The following is a 22,144-nucleotide window of genomic DNA, read 5'->3' as shown; positions in this document are numbered from 1 at the left end:
TGCTTATACTCTAAAAACCAGAGACATAAATATATTAGGCGGCTTGATGTGAATGTATTTGGAATTACAAGACATGCCATTTTTATTAATTTTATATTTTCTCTGAACTAAGAATTACGTTCTATTTCATCCTGCCTGGTTTTTCCTCTTCAAATGAAATGCTTGTGACTTATAGAGGTTTAGAAAAGGTTATCTCCGACTAAAATAATTGCTTCAATAAAGGGGAAAATTCTGTGGAAATCTCTTATATTTGACGTTGCTAAACTTAAGTACAATAATGTCACATGTACTTATACAGTAATTGTGGGCACGCCTAAGTCCCTCCCTCTTTCCTAAACCAAATTCCCCAGATCGTAGAAATCCAGCCCTTCTGCCCTCCGGAGGCGCCTTTCCAACGTAAAGTACAATTTTAGATTTAAGCTCCTGACTAAATAATGATTCCGCAGTCAACTGCTAGGGAATCTGGGCACCCTGGTGCCTCTGGAGGGTGCAGCGGGGTGTAGGCAAGGACAGGGGGAGTGGGCGAAGCTGCTGGTTGGTGCCTGAAATCTGTGCGTTGCCCCTTTAATTGTGTCCCCAGCCCTCGGGCGTTTCTATCCAACGCCCACGTCAGCAAATACCTTTTGTTTCTCTCACGTTGGGGCTACTCGTTTTAGGGCGCAAAGGAACGGCTTCGAAAGGGGGTATTACCCCTGCCGAGAACCAGGAATCTTCCCCCGGCCCGCGCGCGCGACCCGCCGGTGCGACGCGGCCCGGTAAGTGGCAGCGCGCGGCGAGGGCGGAGGGCGGGTGGGGCGTCGGGGCTGTCTCGGACCGGTCCCCGAGCCTAGCTTCGGGCGGAGGTGCCACCGGCCCCGCGGGCTCTGACCGCCCCGGCGGCGGTGGGATGCGGGCCCAGGGCACGCCGCCCTCGGACGTTCCCAGCCGAGAGAGCAGTGGGAGGCCAGAGGCGCAGGGGCGAGCGGGCGCCATTTGCAGCCCGGGGCGAAGTGGCCGAGGCCACCGGCTCCGAGGGGCTGGTGACGGTCACAAAGGGGACGCAGAGAGCTGGCGGCGGTGGACACGGCCTCGGTGCGGCGGCCGGGCGGTCGGCGGGGAGAAGCGGGCAGCGCCGGGGCGCACCGGCTCCCGAGGATGCCCCTGTCCGCGCCCGGCCGCGGCTCTCTGCCCGCCGCGCAGCCCCGCCTGCGCGCCCGGGAGGGGCTGCGGGACAATGGCCGCGCCGTCGCCGCCCGCGCCCGGCCGCCCCTGCCGAGCGCGGCGCCCGCCTCGCTGCCCCGCCGGGCCGCGGCGCGGGGAAAGGCGGGAAGGCGCGCGGAGCCTCCTGGTGGCGGCGACGGGGAGCCGGCGCGGGGACGGTGCCGGGCGTGTCTGCAGCCGTCGGGCGCCGCCGACTCCCCGAGGGTTGGTGGCTGGCCAGGCACGGGCTGCGCGGCTGAGTGACGGGCGGCCCGCCCAATAGGGCGGCGCAGGGCGCGGGCGGGGGGGGGGCAGGGGCTTCTCCCCGCGCGGCCTCGGGCTCTTCTTTGGGAGGGTGGGTCCTAGTGCAGCAGCCCGAATTTCTCTGAACATCCTCCAGCCTCTCTTCTTGTATCCTGATGCGACAGATGTGGGCTTAGAACCGAAGGCAGACTTACTATACCTAACAAATACTGAGCTATAAGTATTTGTTTTATGACATAATTATACATACTTATCTTCTACTTTGATCTCTTTTGTAAATTAGTTAGCGGTTTGGCCCCTTCTCCTACAAATGCTCGTACTTAACTGTTGGTTGGCAATAGCCAGACTCCACATCTTTCCAAGATGGTGTGGAAGCGATGGAATCACTTAGCGGGTTTCTAACTACCCACATCAGTACTTAGCGGGCTTGTAACTACACGCGTCAGTATCACCTCTATCCTTAATAAACCTTCCTATTTGCAGAATAAAGTTAGTAAATGAAGTGTTTTATCTTATACAAATTGTTTCACTTAATCTCACATAAAACAACCATTAGTTAAGCTGATGGTTATTCCATTTTCCAGACGAGGAAACGCATTAAGCTCTGAGTTTCACCCCTAGGCCAGGAGGCGGAGGACAGCAGCCTTCCAAGGGGCCCTGCCTTCTGTTCCTCCCCTGCCTTCCCTCCCAATTGCACCAGTCTTCTCAGGGGGCGAGTTGGTCACATCTACACACATTTTTATCAGTATGGAGTCCTCAGCAGAGGGGTGGGCTTGTCTGACCCCCCTGAGCCAGAGCCCTTCACTGGTAATCGGGGTTCAGGTCTCGTTATTCCTGGGAACCTCCCCGACCACACAAGTGGAAAACAGGACGTGAGAATCTGTGGCCTGGGAATCTTCCCCACGTGGGCACCTGTGTGAAGTCAGCTGCTGTAAAATGTCAGCAGGGGGCCACATGAGTATGGGTGCACCTTCTAAGGAGCTGGCTGTTTAAATTTCCCACGCAACAAAGACGCATGCAAGCACTCCTTATCTCATAGCCCTTATGTCACCAGCGCTGCTGTTGAATTATGGTTTGGGCCCAGCAAAAACTTTGTGATACTTGATTCATCCCATATCATTTAAATGTTATTTTCTAGATAAAACAGAATTTCCATCTAATGAGCTTAGCTCTTTCAGTGGCATCATGATATGTTTTAATATTTGAAGGATTTGATATAATTTTTGATGCCTTTGAGGGAAGTTTTTGTCACTTCTCTGCTCAAAACTGGTTAGTGGCTCCCCATTTCATGCAGATTAAAAGCCCTCACAATGGTTTACAAGGCCCTACAGGAACTGTTCTCACATGCCCAACCCCCTCACTTGCCTTCCCTTTCTGACTTCATCTTCCATTGCTTTCCTCATCCTTCCTTGATGTTCCTCCAGCCTGCCTTTGCATTGGCTGTTCCATCTGTCTGGAACTCTTTTCCCCCAGATAGCCACATGACACTCTTCCCTCCCTCCCTCCCTCCCTCTCTCTTTCTCTCTCTCTCTCACACACACACACATCCCTCTCCTTTAGGACTTTACTCAAATGTCATCTCAATGAAGCTTTCCCAACTATGGTTTTGATATTCTTAAACATTTTTACACTTGATTCTAAATCTTGCCAGGGTTAAAAGATGTTTGCCCACCAAAGAATATAATTACCATTCTAGATAAGTTCCTTATCATCCAGAGATTTTGTTTAGATTCTTTATGGTGATCCTGATGGGATACACCAAATTCTAGGTTAATGACTACGTATCTTAAAAGAGGTAGTCTTACAGCCCCCAACCGTTCAGTTCAAGTTATATTTGTTACCTAAGTCTTTTGTCTATTCATAGAAGTACATGTGTTTTCTTTCTTCTATTCCAAAGACCTTTGAATTTACGGGTTCCTAAAATATGTAATTGTCTTTTCCATCCATTCTTTTAAAAATCTTTGTACTTGACAAGAATCTTGAATTCTTTCATATTCTTAGGACTATTATAGATATTTAACTCTTACAGATATTTGAAATGTTTCCAATGGAATTTTGGATATCCCACATGAATTAGTCTGACTTGTTTCAATTTATATGGTCAATCTATTGAAAGAAGAAAACCTGAAACGTATTAACCATTTCCGTGACTTAATAAATCACATATTCTGAAAGTAACTTAAACCGTTCTTGATGACTCAAGAGTACTATTATGAATATAAGTTATGTTAGTGTCCTGTCAGTGTAAATGCTGTCAAGTTGTAATTGGCTCTAATTTATAACACAACTCCTGTTTTCTTGAAAATAGTTCCTCGCTTCATCTCCTTCCTCTGTCCCCACTGCCACTGTATTAGTACAGGTCCTTGCCATTTCTTGCTTTGATGCTGTCACTCATTTTCTTTTGACTGTGAAAATTGGAACATCATGACAGTAATTCCTAACATTTATAGATCCCTATCCTTCTGCCAACCATTGTACTAGGTATTTTGCTTACATTATGAAAGGCAGAAGAGTATAGGATCTGTCTGCCTGAATTCCAATCTGTGTCGGTTTGCTCATTGTGCAATCTTAGGGAAGACTTTCTTCTTTTAGTTTCACTGTGCCTAACTTTCTTTATCCATACAAGATGGATTGCAGGAGTTACCTACCTCATGGGGCTATTGTGAAAGCTGAAATAAGATAGAGTGTAAAGTACTTAACGCAGTGCCTGCCATTATAATATGCATTCAAATACTATTATATATAGCTTTAATTGAGATATAATTCATATACTATAGGAAATATAACTCACATACAATAATTCATCCTTTTAAAGTGTACAATTTAGTGGTTTTTAGTATATGCATAAAAATCATGCAACCATTACCACCATTTAATTTCAGAACATTTCTACCAACCCATAAAGAAACCTGTTTTAGTTTGCTAATGCTGCAGAATGCAAGACACCAGAGATGGATAGGCTTTTATAAAATGAGGGTTTATTTGGCTATACAGTTACAGTCTTAAGGCCATAAAGTATCCAAAGTAACACATCAGTAATCGGGTACCTTCACTGGAGGATGGCCGATGGCGTCCGGAAAACCTCTGTTAGCTGGGAAGGCTCGTGGCTGGCGTCTGCTCAAAGTTCTGGTTTCAAAATGGCTTTCTCCCAGGACATTCCTCTCTAGCAAGCTTGCTCTTCTTCAAAACGTCACTCACAGCTGCACTCCGTCCAGTCTCTTTGAGTCAGCACATTTTTATGGCTCCCCTGATCAAGGCCCACCCTGAATGGGCAGGGCCACGCCTCCATGGCAGTATCCAACCAGAGTCACCACCCGCAGCTGGGTGGGGCACATTCCAAGCAAATCTAACCAGCACCAAAACCTCTGTCCCACAAGACCACCAAGATAATGGCATTTGGGGGACACAATACATTCAAACCAGCACAAAACCCCATAACCATTAGTTGTCACTCCCATTCCCACATCTCCCTAACCCCTAGCAACCACTGATCTACTCTATCTTTATGGATCTGCCCATTATGAACATTTCATATAAATGGGATCATGCAACATATGGTCTTGTGTCTGACTTCTTCCACTTAGCCTAATGTTTTCAAGGTTCACCCATGCCATAGCAAGTTACCAGTAACTTCATTCCTTTTCGTGGCTGAATAATATTCCGTTATCTCATTACCCTGAAATCACCACTATTGCTGTTCATAATGGTTTGTGGTTTAAATATTTTGTTTATCCATTCATCAGTTGATGGGCATTTGGGTTGTTTTTTGGCTATTTTGAATAGAGCTGCTATAAACATTCATGTACAAGTTTTTATGTGGACATGTTTTTATTTCTGTAGGTTATATTCTATAATTCGGAGTGGAATTGCTGGGTCATGCAGGAACTCTTAGGTTTAACTTTTTTTTTTTTTTTTTAATCTTCATTTTATTGAGATATATTCACATACCACGCAGTCGTACAAAACAAATCGTACTTTCGATTGTTTACAGTACCATTACATAGTTGTACATTCATCACCTAAATCAATCCCTGACACCTTCATTAGCACACACGCAAAAATAACAAGAATAATAATTAGAGTGAAAAAGAGCAATTGAAGTAAAAAAGAACACTGGGTACCTTTGTCTGTTTGTTTCCTTCCCCTATTTTTCTACTCATCCATCCATAAACTAGACAAAGTGGAGTGTGGTCCTTATGGCTTTCCCAATCCCATTGTCACCCCTCATAAGCTACATTTTTATACAACTGTCTTCGAGATTCATGGGTTCTGGGTTGTAGTTTGATAGTTTCAGGTATCCACCACCAGCTACCCCAATTCTTTAGAACCTAAAAAGGGTTGTCTAAATTGTGCATAAGAGTGCCCACCAGAGTGACCTCTCGGCTCCTTTTGGAATCTCTCTGCCACTGAAGCTTATTTCATTTCCTTTCACATCCCCCTTTTGGTCAAGAAGATGTTCTCCGTCCCACGATGCCAGGTCTACATTCCTCCCTGGGAGTCGTATTCCACGTTGCCAGGGAGATTCACTCCCCTGGGTGTCTGATCCCACGTAGGGGGGAGGGCAGTGATTTCATCTTTCAAGTTGGCTTAGCTAGAGAGACAGGGCCACATCTGAGCAACAAAGAGGCATTCGGGAGGAGGCTCTTAGGCACAACCATAGGGAGGCCTAGCCTCTCCTTTGCAGCAACCATCTTCCCAAGGGTAAAACCTGTGGTAGAGAGCTCAACCCATCAAACCACCAGTCCCCTATGTCTGTGGTCATGTTAGAAACCATGGAGGTGGGGTAGGCGAATACCCCTGCATTCTCCACAGGCTCCTCAAGGGGGCACTACATCTTTTTTTTTCCCTTGTTTTTCTTTTTTTTTTCTTTAACTTTCCCTTCTTTTTTAAATCAACTGTATGAAAAAAAAAGTTAAAAAGAAAACAAACATACAATAAAAGAACATTTCAAAGAGACCATAACAAGGGAGTAAGAAAAAGACAACTAACCTAAGATAACTGCTTAACTTCAAACATGTTCCTACTTTACCCCAAGAAAGTTACCTAATATAGAAACATTTCTGTGAACTTGCTCCTACTATATCCATCAGAAATTAACAGACCATAATCATTCCTGGGCATCCCCAGAACGTTAAATAGCTTATCTGTTCTTGGATTATTGTTCCCCCTTCCTTAATTGCTCTCTATTGCTAGTTCCCCTACATTCTACATTATAAACCATTTGTTTTACATTTTTCAAAGTTCACATTAGTGGTAGCATATAATATTTCTCTTTTTGTGCCTGGCTTATTTCGCTCAGCATTATGTCATCAAGATTCATCCATGTTGTCATATGTTTCACGAGATCGTTCCTTCTTACTGCCGCGTAGTATTCCATCGTGTGTAAATACCACATTTTATTTATCCACTCATCTGTTGAAGGACATTTGGGTTGTTTCCATCTCTTGGCAATTGTGAATAATGCTGCTATGAACATTGGCGTGCAGATATATGTTCGTGTCACTGCTGTCAGATCCTCCGAGTATATACCAAGAAGTGCAATCGCTGGATCGAAGGATACCTCTGTATCTAGTTTTCTAAGGAACTGCCAGACTGACTTCCAGAGTGGCTGAACCATTATACAGTCCCACCAACAATGAATAAGAGTTCCAATTTCTCCACATCCCCTCCAGCATTTGTAGTTTCCTGTTTGTTTAATGGCAGCCATTCTAACCGGTGTTAGATGGTATCTCATTGTGGTCTTAATTTGCATCTCTCTAATAGCTAGTGAAGCTGAACATTTTTTCATGTGTTTCTTGGCCATTTGTATTTCCTCTTCAGAGAACTGTCTTTTCATATCTTTTGCCCATTTTATAATTGGGCTGTCTGTACTATTGTCATTGAGTTGTAGGATTTCTTTGTATATGCAAGATATCAGTCTTTTGTCAGATACATGGTTTCCAAAAATTTTTTCCCATTGAGTTGGCTGCCTCTTTACCTTTTTGAGAAATTCCTTTGAGGTGCAGAACCTTCTAAGCTTGAGGAGTTCCCATTTATCTATTTTTTCTTTTGTTGCTTGTGCTTTGGGTGTAAAGTCTAGGAAGTGGCCGCCTAATACAAGGTCTTGAAGATGTTTTCCTACATTATCTTCTAGGAGTTTTATGGTACTTTCTTTTATATTGAGATCTTTGGTCCATTTTGAGTTAATTTTTGTGTAGGGGGTGAGGTAGGGGTCCTCTTTCATTCTTTTGGATATGGATATCCAACTCTCCCAGCCCCATTTGTTGAAAAGACCATTATGACTCAGTTCACTGACTTTGGGGGCCTTATCAAAGATCAGTCGGCCATAGATCTGAGGGTCTATCTCCGAATTCTCAATTCGATTCCATTGATCTATATGTCTATCTTTGTGCCAGTACCATGCTGTTTTGGCAACTGTGGCTTTATAATAAGCTTCAAAGTCAGGGAGTGTAAGTCCTCCCACTTCGTTTTTCTTTTTTAGAGTGTCTTTAGCAATTTGAGGCATCTTCCCTTTCCAAATAAATTTGATAACTAGCTTTTCCAAGTCTGCAAAGTAGGTTGTTGGAATTTTGATTGGGATTGCATTGAATCTGTAGATGAGTTTGGGTAGAATTGACATCTTAATGACATTTAGTCTTCCTATCCATGAACATGGAATATTTTTCCATCTTTTAAGGTCCCCTTCTATTTCTTTTAGTAGAGTTATGTAGTTTTCTTTGTATAGGTCTTTACATCTTTGGTTAAATTTATTCCTAGGTACTTGATTTTTTTAGTTGCTATTGAAAATGGTATCTTTTTCTTGAGTGTCTCTTCAGTTTGTTCATTTCTAGCATATAGAAACATTACTGACTTATGTGCATTAACCTTGTATCCCGCTACTTTGCTAAATTTGTTTATTAGCTCTAGTAGCTGTATCGTCGATTTCTCAGGGTTTTCTAGATATAAGATCATATCATCTGCAAACAATGACAGTTTTACTTCTTCTTTTCCAATTTGGATGCCTTTTATTTCTTTGTCTTGCCAGATTGCCCTGGCTAGCACTTCCAGCACAATGTTGAGTAACAGTGGTGACAGCGGGCATCCTTGTCTTGTTCCTGATCTTAGAGGGAAGGCTTTCAGTCTCTCACCATTGAGTACTATGCTGGCTGTGGGTTTTTCATATATGCTCTTTATTATGTTGAGGAAGTTTCCTTCAATTCCTACGTTTTGAAGTGTTTTTATCAAAAAGGGATGTTGGATTTTGTCAAATGCTTTTTCAGCATCTGTTGAGATGATCAATTGATTTTTCCCTTTTGACTTGTTAATGTGTTGTGATACATTGATTGATTTTCTTATGCTGAACCATCCTTGCATGCCTGGAATAAACCCCACTTGGTCATGGTGTATGATTTTTTTAATGTGTCTTTGGATTCGATTTGCAAGTATTTTGTTTAGGATTTTTGCATCTATATTCATTAGGGAGATTGGCCGGTAGTTTTCCTTTTTTGTAGCATCTTTGCCTGGTTTTGGTATTAGATTGATGTTAGCTTCATAAAATGAGTTAGGTAATGTTCCATTTTCTTCAATGTTTTCAAAGAGTTTGAGTAAGATTGGTGTCAGTTCTTTCTGGAAAGTTTGGTAGAATTCCCCTGTGAAGCCATCTGGCCCTGGGCATTTATTTGTGGGAAGATTTTTGATGACTGATTGGATCTCTTTGCTTGTGATGGGTTGGTTAAGGTCTTCTATTTCTTCTCTGGTCAGTCTAGGTTGTTCATATGTTTCCAGGAAATTGTCCATTTCCTCTACATTGTCCAGTTTGTTGCCATACAGTTGTTCATAGTATCCTCTTATAATTTTTTTAATTTCTTCAGGATCTGCAGTTATGTCACCTTTTTCATTCATTATTTTGTTTATATGGGTCTTCTCTCTTTTTGATTTTGTCAGTCTAGCTAGGGGCTTGTCAATCTTGTTGATCTTCTCAAAGAACCAACTTTTGGTGATATTTATCCTCTCTATTGTTTTTTTGTTCTCTATGTCATTTATTTCTGCTTTAATCCTTGTTATTTCTTTTCTTCTACTTGGTTTAGGATTGGTTTGCTGTTCATTTTCTAGCTTCTTCAGTTGATCCATTAGTTCTTTGATTTTGGCTCTTTCTTCCTTTTTAATATATGTGTTTAGTGCTATAAATTTCCCCCTTAGCACTGCTTTTGCTGCATCCCATAGGTTTTGGTATGTTGTGTTCTCATTTTCATTCGTCTCTATATATTTAGCAATTTCTCTTGCTATTTCTTCTTTAACCCACTGATTGTTTAGGAGTGTGTTGTTTAACCTCCAGGTATTTGTGAATTTTCTAAGTCTCTGATGGTTATTGACTTCTAATTGTATTCCATTGTGGTCAGAGAATGTGCTTTGAATAATTTCAATCTTTTTAAATTTATTGAGTCTTGTTTTATGTCCCAGCATATGATCTATTCTGGAGAAAGTTCCATGAGCACTAGAAAAGTATGTGTATCCTGGTGATTTGGGATGTAATGTCCTGTATATGTCTGTTAAATCTAATTTATTTATCAGATTGTTTAGGTTTTCAGTTTCCTTATTGGTCTTCTGTCTGGTTGATCTATCTATAGGAGAGAGTGATGTGTTGAAGTCTCCCACAATTATTGTGGAAACATCAATTGCTTCCTTTAGTTTTGCCAGTGTTTCTCTCATGTATTTTGTGGCACCTTGATTGGGTGCATAGACATTTACGATTGTTATTTCTTCTTGCTGAATTGCCCCTTTTATTAGTATGTAGTGGCCTTCTTTGTCTCTCAAAACATCCCTGCATTTGAAGTCTATTTTATCTGAGATTAATATTGCTACACCTGCTTTCTTTTGGCTGTAGCTTGCATGAAATATTTTTTTCCATCCTTTCACTTTCAGTTTCTTTGTGTCCCTGTGTCTAAGATGAGTCTCTTGTATGCAACATATTGGTGGTTCATTTTCTTTTGATCCATTCTGCGAATCTATATCTTTTACTTGGGGAGTTTAATCCATTTACATTCAGCGTTATAACCGTGAAGGCATTTCTTGAATCAGCCATCTTATCCTTTGGTTTATGTTTGTCATATTTTTCCCCTCTGTCTATTAATATCCTTTATTGTACCCATACCAAATCTCTTTAGTACTGAACCTTTCTCCAAGTCTCTCTGTCCTTTCTTTGTTTCTCTGTCTGTAGGGCTCCCTTGAGTATCTCCAGTAGGGCAGGTCTCTTGTTAGCAAATTCTCTCAGCATTTGTTTGTCTGTGAAAAATTTAATCTCTCCCTCAAATTTGAAGGAGAGCTTTGCTGGATAAAGTATTCTTGGCTGGAAATTTTTCTCACTCAGAATTTTAAATATATCGTGCCACTGCCTTCTTGCCTCCATGGTGGCTGCTGAGTAGTCACTACTTAGTCTTATGCTGTTTCCTTTGTATGTGGTGAATTGCTTTTCTCTTCCTGCTTTCAGAACTTGCTCCTTCTCTTCTGTGTTTGACAGTGTGATCAGTATATGTCTCGGAGTGGGTTTATTTGGATTTATTCTATTTGGAGTTCGCTGAGCATTTATGATTTGTGTATTTATGTTGTTTAGAAGATTTGGGAAGTTTTCCCCAACAATTTCTTTGAATACTCTTCCTAGGCTTTTACCCTTTTCTTCCCCTTCTGGGACACCAATGAGTCTTATATTTGGACGTTTCATATTATCTATCATATCCCTGAGGTCCATTTCGATTTTTTCAATTTTTTCCCCCATTCTTTCTTTTATGCTTTCATTTTCCATTCTGTCATCTTCGAGGTCACTGATTCGTTGTTCAACTTCCTCTAGTCTTGTACTATGAGTGTCCAGAATCTTTTTAATTTGGTCAACAGTTTCTTTAATTTCCATAAGATCATCCATTTTTTTATTTAGTCTTGCAATGTCTTCTTTATGCTCTTCTAGGGTCTTCTTGATTTCCTTTATCTCCCGTACTATGGTCTCATTGTTCATCTTTAGTTCTTTGAGTAGCTGCTTTAGGTGCTGTGTCTCTTCTGATCTTTTGATTTGGGTGCTTGGGCTTGGGTTATCCATATCGTCTGGTGTTTTCATATGCTTTATAATTTTCTGTTGTTTTTGGCCTCTTGGCATTTGCTGAACTTGATAGGGTTCTTTTAGGATTTGTAGACCAATTGAAGTCCTTATCTCTAATTTATCAGATCTACAGCTTCGTGGAGTACACTTTCTCTAACTAACCAGCAGGTGGCGTCCACGAGCCACCTGTTCTGCACAAGCCAGTTCTCCCCTGCTTAGCCTTTTTGGTGAGTGGGGGAGTGAGTCTTGTGGGGTCCAATTGGTGTACCAAGCTTGCAGGTGTAGTTGGTGTTGCCTGCCCTGTATATGGGGCGTGTTTCTGGGCAGTCAGGGAGGGGGGGGTGGCTCTAACAATCAAATCTCCCTGGTGATCCTAGAGTTTTAAGGTTGCTGCAATAGTCTAATCTTTCAGTTCAGTCCTGCCACAGTTTGTCTCTGCCACTGACCCACAAGTCCTTGGTATTGGCGTATGGCTCCTGAGACTTGCAAGTGGGCCCCTCTTCCAGGCCGTGCACCCCCTGGTCCTCTGTTGAGGGATGACTGTGCTATGTCACAAGTGAGTGCCGTCCCCCCAGGGCAGTTCTGGGCTGCTGGGCTGTGTAGGGAGGCTCCCAGTCTGCTGAAATGATGGCTGAATGGGGCTTTGTTAATTCACACTGCTCTACCGTCCCAACTCTGGGACAATCAGCTGAGGTTGCAGGGAAGGCTAATGTCCACGCCCAGTTTTGTGGTGTGTGCCTGTTATCTGAAGCACTTCCGTCACACTGGGTTGTCTGGGGCAGTTCTGGGCTATGGGGCTGGCGATGGGCAGGAGTGTTTCCTGTCCACCAGGATGATGGCTGTGAGCGTACACCCCCCTTTTCTTGGGAAGTTGTAGTGTTTAGTGAATTTTCTCAGCCACTGGATTATTGCGTTTTGTCTCAGAGCTCTCCTAGTTCTGCTCTTGACTTGACCTGCCCAAATTGCAAGTCTTTGAAGCTTTCTGTATTGGGCTTCTTAGAGTAATTGTTTTAGAAAAAGAAAAAAGGATTAAAAAAAAAAAAAAAAGGGCCCTCCTCAGAGATCTAATGGGTTATTGAAATGCTAAGAAACAAAGCAACCAGGGCCATTAAGGAAAGGTCCACAGGGCAGAGAGATCAGCTTTTCTTCGGGATTTGCATATGCGCCTCAGGACCTGAGCTCGGGCCTGAGCTCTGCCCTTCCCCCTTCCACGCTCACCAGAACTCCAAAAATCCTCCGCTTTTATTTTGGAGTTTTTCGTGTTGTTTTTTTTCTATGCCTGTCTCCTCTCTGCTGGGCTGGCTGCTCTCAGATTCTCTGGTGTCTGGTCTCCGTCTATCTATGGTTGGCGTTTGGATCAGCAGAATGAGTTTCCGATAAGGGCTGCCACTGCAGTTCTCCCTTCTCCTTCCCGGAGCTGACAGCCCCTCCTCCCACGGGACTGAGCCTGGCAGGGAGGGGCGCGGGTCCCCTGGCTGCAAAAACTTACAGATTTCGCTGATCTCAGCAGTTCCACGTTTTCATGAGTGTTGTATGAAGTATGCCCAAAGTCAGATTGCTCTGTGGTGTCCAGTCCATGCAGTTCCTGGCTTTCTACCTCCTTTCCTGGAGGAGTAACTAAAACATACAGCTCACCAGTCTGCCATCTTGCCCCGCCTCAGGTTTAACTTTTTGAGAAACTGCCAAACTGTTTTCCAAAGTGACTGCACCATTTTACATTCCCATTAGCAATGCATGAGGGTTCCAGTTTCTCTACATCCTCACTAACACTTGTGGTTTTCAGGGTTTATTATTATTCTTATTATAGCCATCCTACTGGGTGTGAAGTGGTAGCTCATTGTAGTTTTGATTTGCATTTCCCTAATGACTAATGATGATGAACATCTTTTCATGTGCGTGTTCCTATTTATCTTATTTAATCTTATTTATCTAAGCTATTATCTTATTTAATCCTCTTAAGACACTTCCATACAGCCTCTCAACAGTCAATATCCTCATTTTACAAAGATGATAGTAATGCTTAGAGATAAGCAACTTGCCGAAATCACCCAGCTAAACCTGCAATTGTGTCACTCTTCATAAAATCCTTCAAAAGTGCCCCAGAACCTACAGAAGTTGTTTTACCCAGGTGGAGAGGCTTCAGGGTCTTGCCCCTACTTACTCCTTGTGCCAATTTGGATGTATTATGTGCCCCAAAACACCATTATTTTTTGATGCAGTCTTGTGAGGGCAGACGTATTATTGTTGATTAGATTGGAATTCTTTTACTGAGTGTTTCTGTGGAGATGTGACTCAATCAACTGTGAGTGAAACATTTGATTGGATAATTTCCATGGAGGTGTTACCCTACCCATTCAGGGTGGGTGTTAATTAGATCACTGGAGTTGTATAAAGGAGTTCACAGCAGAGGACCTTAGAGCAATTGAGAGTGACATTTTGGAGAACACAACCCAGGAGCAAGCAGATGCCTAGAGAGGAAGGTGGTGGGAGAAAGCCATTTTGAAACTAGAACTCCAGAGCAGATGCCAGCCACGTGCCTTCTGAGCTAACAGAGGTTTTCCAGATGCCAATTGCCATCTTTCAGTGAAGGTACTCAATTCCTTTTTTTTTTTAATTTCAATTAAAGGATATTTATTTGCATCACAAAATAATTCTTTACAAAAAAAAATCACTGGTAGGATTTCTGTCAAGGATCCTTCAAATTGCAAAATTTTCTAACACATTGAGAATATGATTAACTAAATATGTGAGTCCCCAACTTTTTTTCTAGTAATGGCTCTGCTGCATTGAGATATAACTGAAATGTGGGCTTTAGACCTGACTGGGGAGATTATGTTCTATTATGAGGAAATGGTAGGGACACAAGTTCTCTCAATCTTTTGTTTCTCTCATCCTGAGGTCTTTTTTTTTTTTTTTTTTACTTTTTTTTTAATTCATTTTTATTGAGATACATTCATATGCCATGCAGTCATACAAAACAAAGCGTACATTCAATTGTTTACAGTACCATTATATAGTTGTGCATTCATCACCAAAATTAATTTTTGACATTTTCATTACCACACAGACAAAAGTAATAAGAATAAAAATTAAAATGAAAAAGAACAATTAAAGTAAAAAAGAACACTGGGTGCCTTTTTTTTTTTTTTTCTTCCCTCATTTTTCTATTCATCCATCTATAAACTAGACAAAGGGGAGTGTGGTCCATATAGCTTTCCCAATCACATTGTCACCCCTCATAAGCTACATTTTTATACAATTGTCTTCAAGATTCATGGGTTCTGGGTTGTAGTTTGATAGTTTCAAGTATCCACTGCTAGCCGTTCCAATTCATTAGAACCTAAAAAGGGTTGTCTATGTTGTGTGTTAAGAGTGCCCACCAGCGTGACCTCTTGGCTCCTTTTGGAATCTCTCTGCCACTGAAGCTTATTTCATTTCTTTTCACATCCCCCTTTTGGTCAAGAAGATGTCCTCCATCCCACGATTCCCAGTCTAGATTCCTCCCCGGGAGTCATATTCCACGTTGTCAGGGAGATTCACTCCCCTGGGTGTCAGATCCCCAGTAGGGGGGAGGGCAGTGATTTCACCTGCCAAGTTGGCTTAGCTAGAGAGAGAGGGCCACATCTGAGCAACAAAGAGGCATTCAGGACGAGGCTCTTAGGCACAATTATAGGAGGCCTAGCCTCTCCTTTGTCGCAACAGTCTTCCCAAGGGCAAGTCCCGTGGTAGAGGCCTCAGCCCATCAAACCACCAGTCCCCCGTGTCTGTGAGCACATCAGCAACCATCGAGGTGGGGAAGCCCAATACCCCTGCATTCTCCACCAGCTCCTCAAGGGAGCTGTGCATTTTTTTTTCATTAACTCTTTTTTTAATCAATTATATAAAAAAAAAATTTTTTTAAAACATACAACAAAAAAAACATTTCCAACAAACCATAACAAGGGAGTAAGAAAAAGACAACTAACCTAAGATAACTACTTTACTTTCAACATGTTCCTACTCTACTCCAAGAAAATAACCTAACATAGAAACATTTTTGTGAACTTGTTCCTACCATACCCATCAGAAATTAACAGACCACAGTCATTCCTGGGCATTCCCAGAACGTTAAATTTACCCACGATAGCTTATCTGTTCTTATTGGGTTATCATTCCCCCTTCCTTAATTGCTCTCTATCGCTAGTTCGCATACAGTCTATATTATAAATCATTTGTTTTACATTTTTCAATGTTCACATTAGTGGTAGCATATAATATTTCTCTTTTTTGTGCCTCGTTTATTTTGCTCAGCATTATGTCTTCAAGATTCATCCATGTTGTCATATGTTTCACAACATCGTTCCTTCTTACAGCCGTGTAGTATTCCATTGTGTGTATATACCACATTTTATTTATCCATTCATCTATTGAAGGACATTTGGGTAGTTTCCATCTCTTGGCAATTGTGAATAATGCTGCTATGAACATTGGCGTGCAGATATATGTTCGTGTCACTGCTGTCAGATCCTCCGAGTATATACCAAGAAGTGCAATCGCTGGATCGAAGGGTACCTCTGTATCTAGTTTTCTAAGGAACTGCAAGACTGACTTCCAGAGTGGCTGAACCATTATACAGTCCCACCAACAGTGAATAAGAGTTCCAATTTCTCCACATCCTCTCCAGCATTTGTAGTTTCCTGTTTGTTTAGTGGCAGCCACTCTAATTGGTGTGAGATGGTATCTCATTGTGGTCTTAATCTGCATCTCTCTAATAGCTAGTGAAGCTGAACATTTTTTCATGTGTTTCTGGCCATTTGTATTTCCCCTTCAGAGAACTGTCTTTTATATCTTTTGCCCATTTTATAATTGGGCAATCTGTACTACTGTCATTGAGTTGTAGGATTTCTTTATACATGCAAGATATCAGTCTTATGTCAGATACATGGTTTCCAAAAATTTTTTACCATTGAGTTGGTTGCCTCTTCACCTTTTTGAAAAATTCCTTTGAGGTACAGAATCTTCTAAGCTTGAGGAGTTCCCAATTATCTATTTTTTCTTTTGTTGCTTGTGCTTTGGGTGTAAAGTCTAGGAAGTGGCCGCCTAATACAAGGTCTTGAAGATCTTTCCCTACACTATCTTCTAGGAGTTTTTTGGTACTTTTATATTGAGATCTTTGATCCACTTTGAGTTAATTTTTGTGTAGGGTGTGAGGTAGGGGTCCTCTTTCATTCTTTTGGATATGGATATCCAACTCTCCCAGCCCCATTTGTTGAAAAGACTGTTATGTCCCAGTTCAGTGGCTTTGGGGACCTTATCAAAGATCAGTCAGCTGTAGATCTGGGGGTCTAGCTCCGAATTCTCAGTTCGATTCCATTGATCAATATGTCTATCTTTGTTCCAGTACCATACTGTTTTGACAACTGTGGCTTTATAATAAGCTTCAAAGTCAGAAAGTGTAAGTCCTCCCACTTGGTTTTTCTTTTTTAGAGTGTTTTTAGAAATTTGAGGCATCTTCCCTTTCCAAATAAATTTGATAACTAGCTTTTCATAGTCTGCAAATTAGGTTGTTGGAATTTTGATTGGGATTGCATTGAATCTGTAGATGAGTTTGGGTAAAATTGACATCTTAATAGCATTTAGCCTTCCTATCCATGAACATGGAATATTTTTCCATCTTTTAAGGCCCCTTCTATTTATTTTAGTAGGGTTATGTAGTTTTCTTTGTATAGGTCTTTTACATCTTTGGTTAAGTTTATTCCTAGGTACTTGATTTTTTTAGTTGCTATTGAAAATGGTATCTTTTTCTTGAGTGTCTCTTCAATTTGTTCATTTCTAGCATATAGAAACATTACTGACTTATGTGCATTAATCTTGTATCCCACTACTTTGCTAAATTTGTTTATTAGCTCTAGTAGCTGTATCGTCGATTTCTCAGGGTTTTCCAGATATAAGATCATATCATCTGCAAACAATGACAGTTTTACTTCTTCCTTTCCAATTTGGATGCCTTTTATTTCTTTGTCATGCCGGATTGCCCTGGCTAGCACTTCCAGCACAATGTTGAATAACAGTGGTGACAGCGGGCATCCTTGTCTTGTTCCTGATCTTAGAGGGAAGGCTTTCAGTCTCTCACCATTGAGTACTATGCTGGCTGTGGGTTTTTCATATGTGCTCTTTATCATATTGAGGAAGTTTCCTTCAATTCCCACCTTTTCAAGTGTTTTTATCAAAAAGGGATGTTGGATTTTGTCGAATGCTTTTTCAGCATCTATTGAGATGATCATTTGATTTTTCTCTTTTGATTTGTTAATGTGTTGTAATACATTGATTGATTTTCTTATGTTGAACCATCCTTGCATGCCTGGAATGAACCCCACTTGGTCATGGTGTACGATTTTTTAAATGTGTCTTTGGATTCGATTTACAAGTATTTTATTGAGAATTTTTGCATCTATATTCATTAGGGAGATATGCCTGTAGTTTTCCTTTTTTGTAGATCTTTGCCTGATTTTGGTATTAGATGGATGTTAGCTTCATAAAATGAGTTAGGTAGTGTTCCATTTTCTTCTATGTTTTGAAAGAGTTTAAGTAAGATTGGTGTCAGTTCTTTTTGGAAAGAATTCCAAATTTGGTAGAATTTGGTAGAATTCCCCTGTGAAGCCATCTGGCCCTGGGCATTTATTTGTGGGAAGCTTTTTGATAACTGATTGGATCTCTTTGCTTGTGATGGATTGGTTGAGGTCTTCTGTTTCTTCTCTTGTCAGTCTAGGTTGTTCATATGTTTCCAGGAAATTGTCCATTTCCTCTACATTATCCAGTTTGTTGCCATACAGTTGTTCATAGTATCCTCTTATAATTTTTTTCATTTCTTTGGGATCTGCAGTAATGTCACCTTTCTCATTCATTATTTTGTTTATATGGGTCTTCTCTCTTTTTGATTTTGTCAGTCTAGCTAGGGGCTTGTCAATCTTGATCTCTCAAAGAACCAACTTTTGATGTTATTTATTCTATTGTTTTTTTGTTCTCTATGTCATTTATTTCTGCTTAAATCCTTTTTATTTCTTTTCTTCTACTTGGTTTAGGATTGGTTTGCTGTTCATTTTCTAGCTTCTTCAGTTGATCTATTAGTTCTTTGATTTTAGCTCCTTCTTCCTTTTTAATGTATGTGTTTAGTGCTATAAATTTCCCCCTCAGTACTGCTTTTGCTGCATCCCATAGGTTTTGTTATGTTGTGTTAATCATTTTCATTCGTCTCTATATATTTAGCAATTTCTCTTGCTATTTCTTCTTTAACCCACTGATTGTTTAGGAGCATGTTGTATAACCTCCAGGTATTTGTGAATTTTCTAAGTCTGCGATGGTTATTGACTTCTAATTGTATTCCATTGTGGTCAGAGAATGTGCTTTGAATAATTTCAATTTTTTTTTAATTTACTGAGGCTTGTTTTATGTCCCAGCATATGATGTGTTCTGGAGAAAGTTCTGTGAGCACTAGAAAAGAATGTGTATCCTGGTGATTTGGGATGTAATGTTCTATATATGTCTGTTAAATCCAATTCATTTTTTTTTTTTTTTAGTGTTTAATTTTTATTGAGATTGTTCACATAGCATACAATTATCCAAAAATCCACAGTGGATAATCAGTTGCCCCTGGTACCCTCATACAGCTGTGCATCCATCACCACACTTAATTTTTGTTCAATTTTTAGAAACTTTTCATTTCTCCAGATAAGAAATAGAGCGAAAGAAGAAAAAAAAAAAAGAGAGAAGGAAACTTGAATCCTCCCATATCCCTAACTAACCCTCCTCCATTGTTGACTCATAGTATTGGTATAGTACATTTGTTACTGTTTATGAATGAATGTTGAAATATGACTAACTGTAGTATATAGTTTGCAATAAGTATATATTTTTCCCTATATGCCTCTCTATTATTAACTTCTAGTTATAGTGTCATACATTTGTTCTAGTTCATGAAAGAGATTTCTAATATTTGTACAGTTAATCACGGACATTGCCCTTCACAGGATTCAGTTTTATACATTCTCATCTTTTGACCTCCAACTTTCCTTCTGGTGACATAAGTGACTCTGAGCTTACCCCTTCCACCACCTTCACACACTTTTAAGCACTGTTAGTTATTCTCACATCTTGCTACCGACACCTCTGTTCATTTCCAAATATTTAAGTTCATCCCTGTTGAACATTCTGCTCATACTAAGCAACCACTCCCCATTCTTTAGCCTCGTCCTATATCTTGGTACCTTATATTTCATGTCTATGAGTTTACATAGTATAATTAGTTCCTATTCTATCAGTGAGAGCCTGCAATATTTGTCCTTATGTGTCTGGCTTATTTCACTCAGTATATTGCCCTCAAGTTTTCGTCATCAACTCATTTTTTTTTTTAAGATGGTTTTGTTCACATGCCATACATTCCAACCTAAGTAAACAATTGATGGTTCCCTGTATAGACACATATTTATGTGTTCACCACCCTCACCACTATCTATATAAGGGCATCTACATTTCTTCCACAAGGCAGGAGGGAGAGTCAAAGAAGTTAGAGAGGCAAAAGAAACAGAAAAAAGAAAGAGGAAGAAAAAAAATGACAGCTAGGAAGCAGCAAAAGGAAAGATAACCTTATATCAAAGTAGAATAAAGAGTCAGACAACACCACCAATATCAAGTGTCTCATACCCCTCCCCTATCCCCCCCTCTTAGCTGCATTTACCTTGGTATATCACCTTTGTTACATTAAAGGGAGCATAATACAATGATTCTGTTTCTTATAGTCTCTGGTTTATGTTGATTGCATCCCTCCCCCAATGCCTCCTCATTTTTAGCAAAATCTTGCAGGGTTGACATTCACTTGTTTTCCCTCGTGAAAGAACATATTTGTACATTTAGCACAGTTGTTGAACACTCTAGATTTCACCGAGTTACACAGTCCCAGTCTTTCTTTCCTCCTTTCTTCTAGTGTCCCACGTGCTCCCAACCCTCCTCTCTCAACCATATTCATAGTTATCTTTGTTCAGTGTACATACCTTGCTGTGCTACCATCTCCCAAAAAAATTGTGTTCCAAACCTCTCACTCCTGTCTTCTATCACTCTGTAGTGCTCCCTTTAGTATTTCCTGTAGGGCATGTGTCTTGTTCACAAAGTCTCTCATTGTCTGTTTGTTGGAAAATATTTTGAGCTCTCCCTCATATTTGAAGGACAGTTTTGCTGGATATAGGATTCTTGGTTGGCAGTTTTTCTCTTTCAGTATCTTAAATATATCACCACTTCCTTCTAGCCTCCATGGTTTCTGCTGAGAGATCTGCACATAGTCATTAAGCTTCCTTTGTATGTGATGGATCGCTTCTCTCTTGCTGCTTTCAGGATTCTCTGTCTTTGACGTTTGATAATATGATTAAAAGTGTCTTGGCATAAGCCTATTCAGATCTATTCTGTTTGGAGTGCACTGTACTTTTTGGATCCATAATTTTATGTCTTTGATAAGAGATGGGAAATTTTCATTGGTTATTTCCTCTATTATTGCTTCTGCCCCCTTTCCCTTCTCTTCTTCTTCTGGGACACCAATGATACGTACATTCTTGTACTTCATTTCATCCTTAAGTTCCCGGAGATGTTACTCATATTTTTTCATGCTTTTCTTCATCTGCTCCTTTGCCTGTAGGCATTCAGGTGTTTTGTTCTCCAGTTCCTGAGTGTTTTCTTCTGCCTCTTGAGATCAGCTGTTGTATGTTTCCATGGTGTCTTTCGTCTCTTGTGTTGTGCCTCTCATTTCCATAGATTCTGCTGGTTGTTTTTTTTGAGCTTTCAATTTCTGCCTTATGTATGCCCAGTGTTTTCTTTATAGCCTATATCTCTTTTGCCATATCTTCTCTAAACTTTTTGAATTGATTTAGCATTAGTTGTTTAAATTCCTGCATCTCAGTTGAAGTGTAAGTTTGTTCCTTTGACTGGACCATAACTTCGTTTTTCCTAGTGTAGGTTGTAGTATTTTGTTGTCTAGGCATCTGACCTCCTAGACCACCCCAGTTAGGTTTTCCCAGAGGAGAACAGGCTCTTGTCACAGAAGGAGGAAATATTCAGTGTCCGGTTTCCTTGATGGTGTTTCTTAGAGGATTGACACACCCTGTGTTTTTCTGCCCAGCAGGTATGCCTGTCAGCCTGTCAGGGCTGGTGTAAGGGGGTGTGGCCCACGGCTCTCCTCCCCCAGGCTTTGAGGTCTGGTTCTGGTAAGGCAGGTAGTAGAGCTGGGCCCCTCCCTTTCCTCTTGGGAAGGTATGCCACCTCCAGAGAGGTCATTTGCATATAAATAGATTCTTTGTTTCTCTGACTCAGAGTGCTGAGATTTTTAAATGACTGACGCTTTCTCTACTGGGAATAGCTGTGAGCTGAAAACGGCTGAGACTTTCTCCTCTGAGCTGCCCCGATTGAGAGAGAGAGAAAGGGACAGAAAGCTCCCAGATTCACTCATTGGCCAGAGATAGCACCCGATCCTCTGGGCTCCCCACCCTGAGAGAGATATGTCCCCTGACTCTCCCAAGTCAGTCGTCACCAAAAGCCTCTGTCTGCTTGTTGGGGATTCGCTGTCTGTATTGAGCAGTTAACATTAAAACCCCAGTTGGAGTTGGGGTGAGGTAC

The 22,144-nt window shown here is 41.0% G+C and overlaps 1 protein-coding gene across 4 annotated transcripts in view; it reads left to right on the top strand.

The window, feature by feature from the left end:
- Window positions 1-365: 365 nt before the first annotated feature.
- Window positions 366-22,144, top strand: part of ZBTB8A (zinc finger and BTB domain containing 8A) — a 102,207-nt gene continuing 80,428 nt past the window's right edge. For 3 of the 4 annotated variants that reach the window (XR_005215446.1, XR_005215444.1, XM_037827839.1), the window contains exon 1: window positions 570-755. The gene's annotated coding sequence lies outside the window, so the exon portion shown is untranslated. Of the gene's footprint in view, window positions 397-569; window positions 756-22,144 lie in introns of those variants that run through there. The other variant, XR_005215445.1, reaches the window with a different exon arrangement.

The sequence above is a fragment of the Choloepus didactylus genome, chromosome 2 (genome assembly GCF_015220235.1).
Source record: "Choloepus didactylus isolate mChoDid1 chromosome 2, mChoDid1.pri, whole genome shotgun sequence".
Lineage (NCBI taxonomy): Eukaryota > Metazoa > Chordata > Mammalia > Pilosa > Megalonychidae > Choloepus > Choloepus didactylus.
Note: the sequence above shows the minus strand (reverse complement) of the source record. Positions and strands in the feature narration are given on the sequence as shown.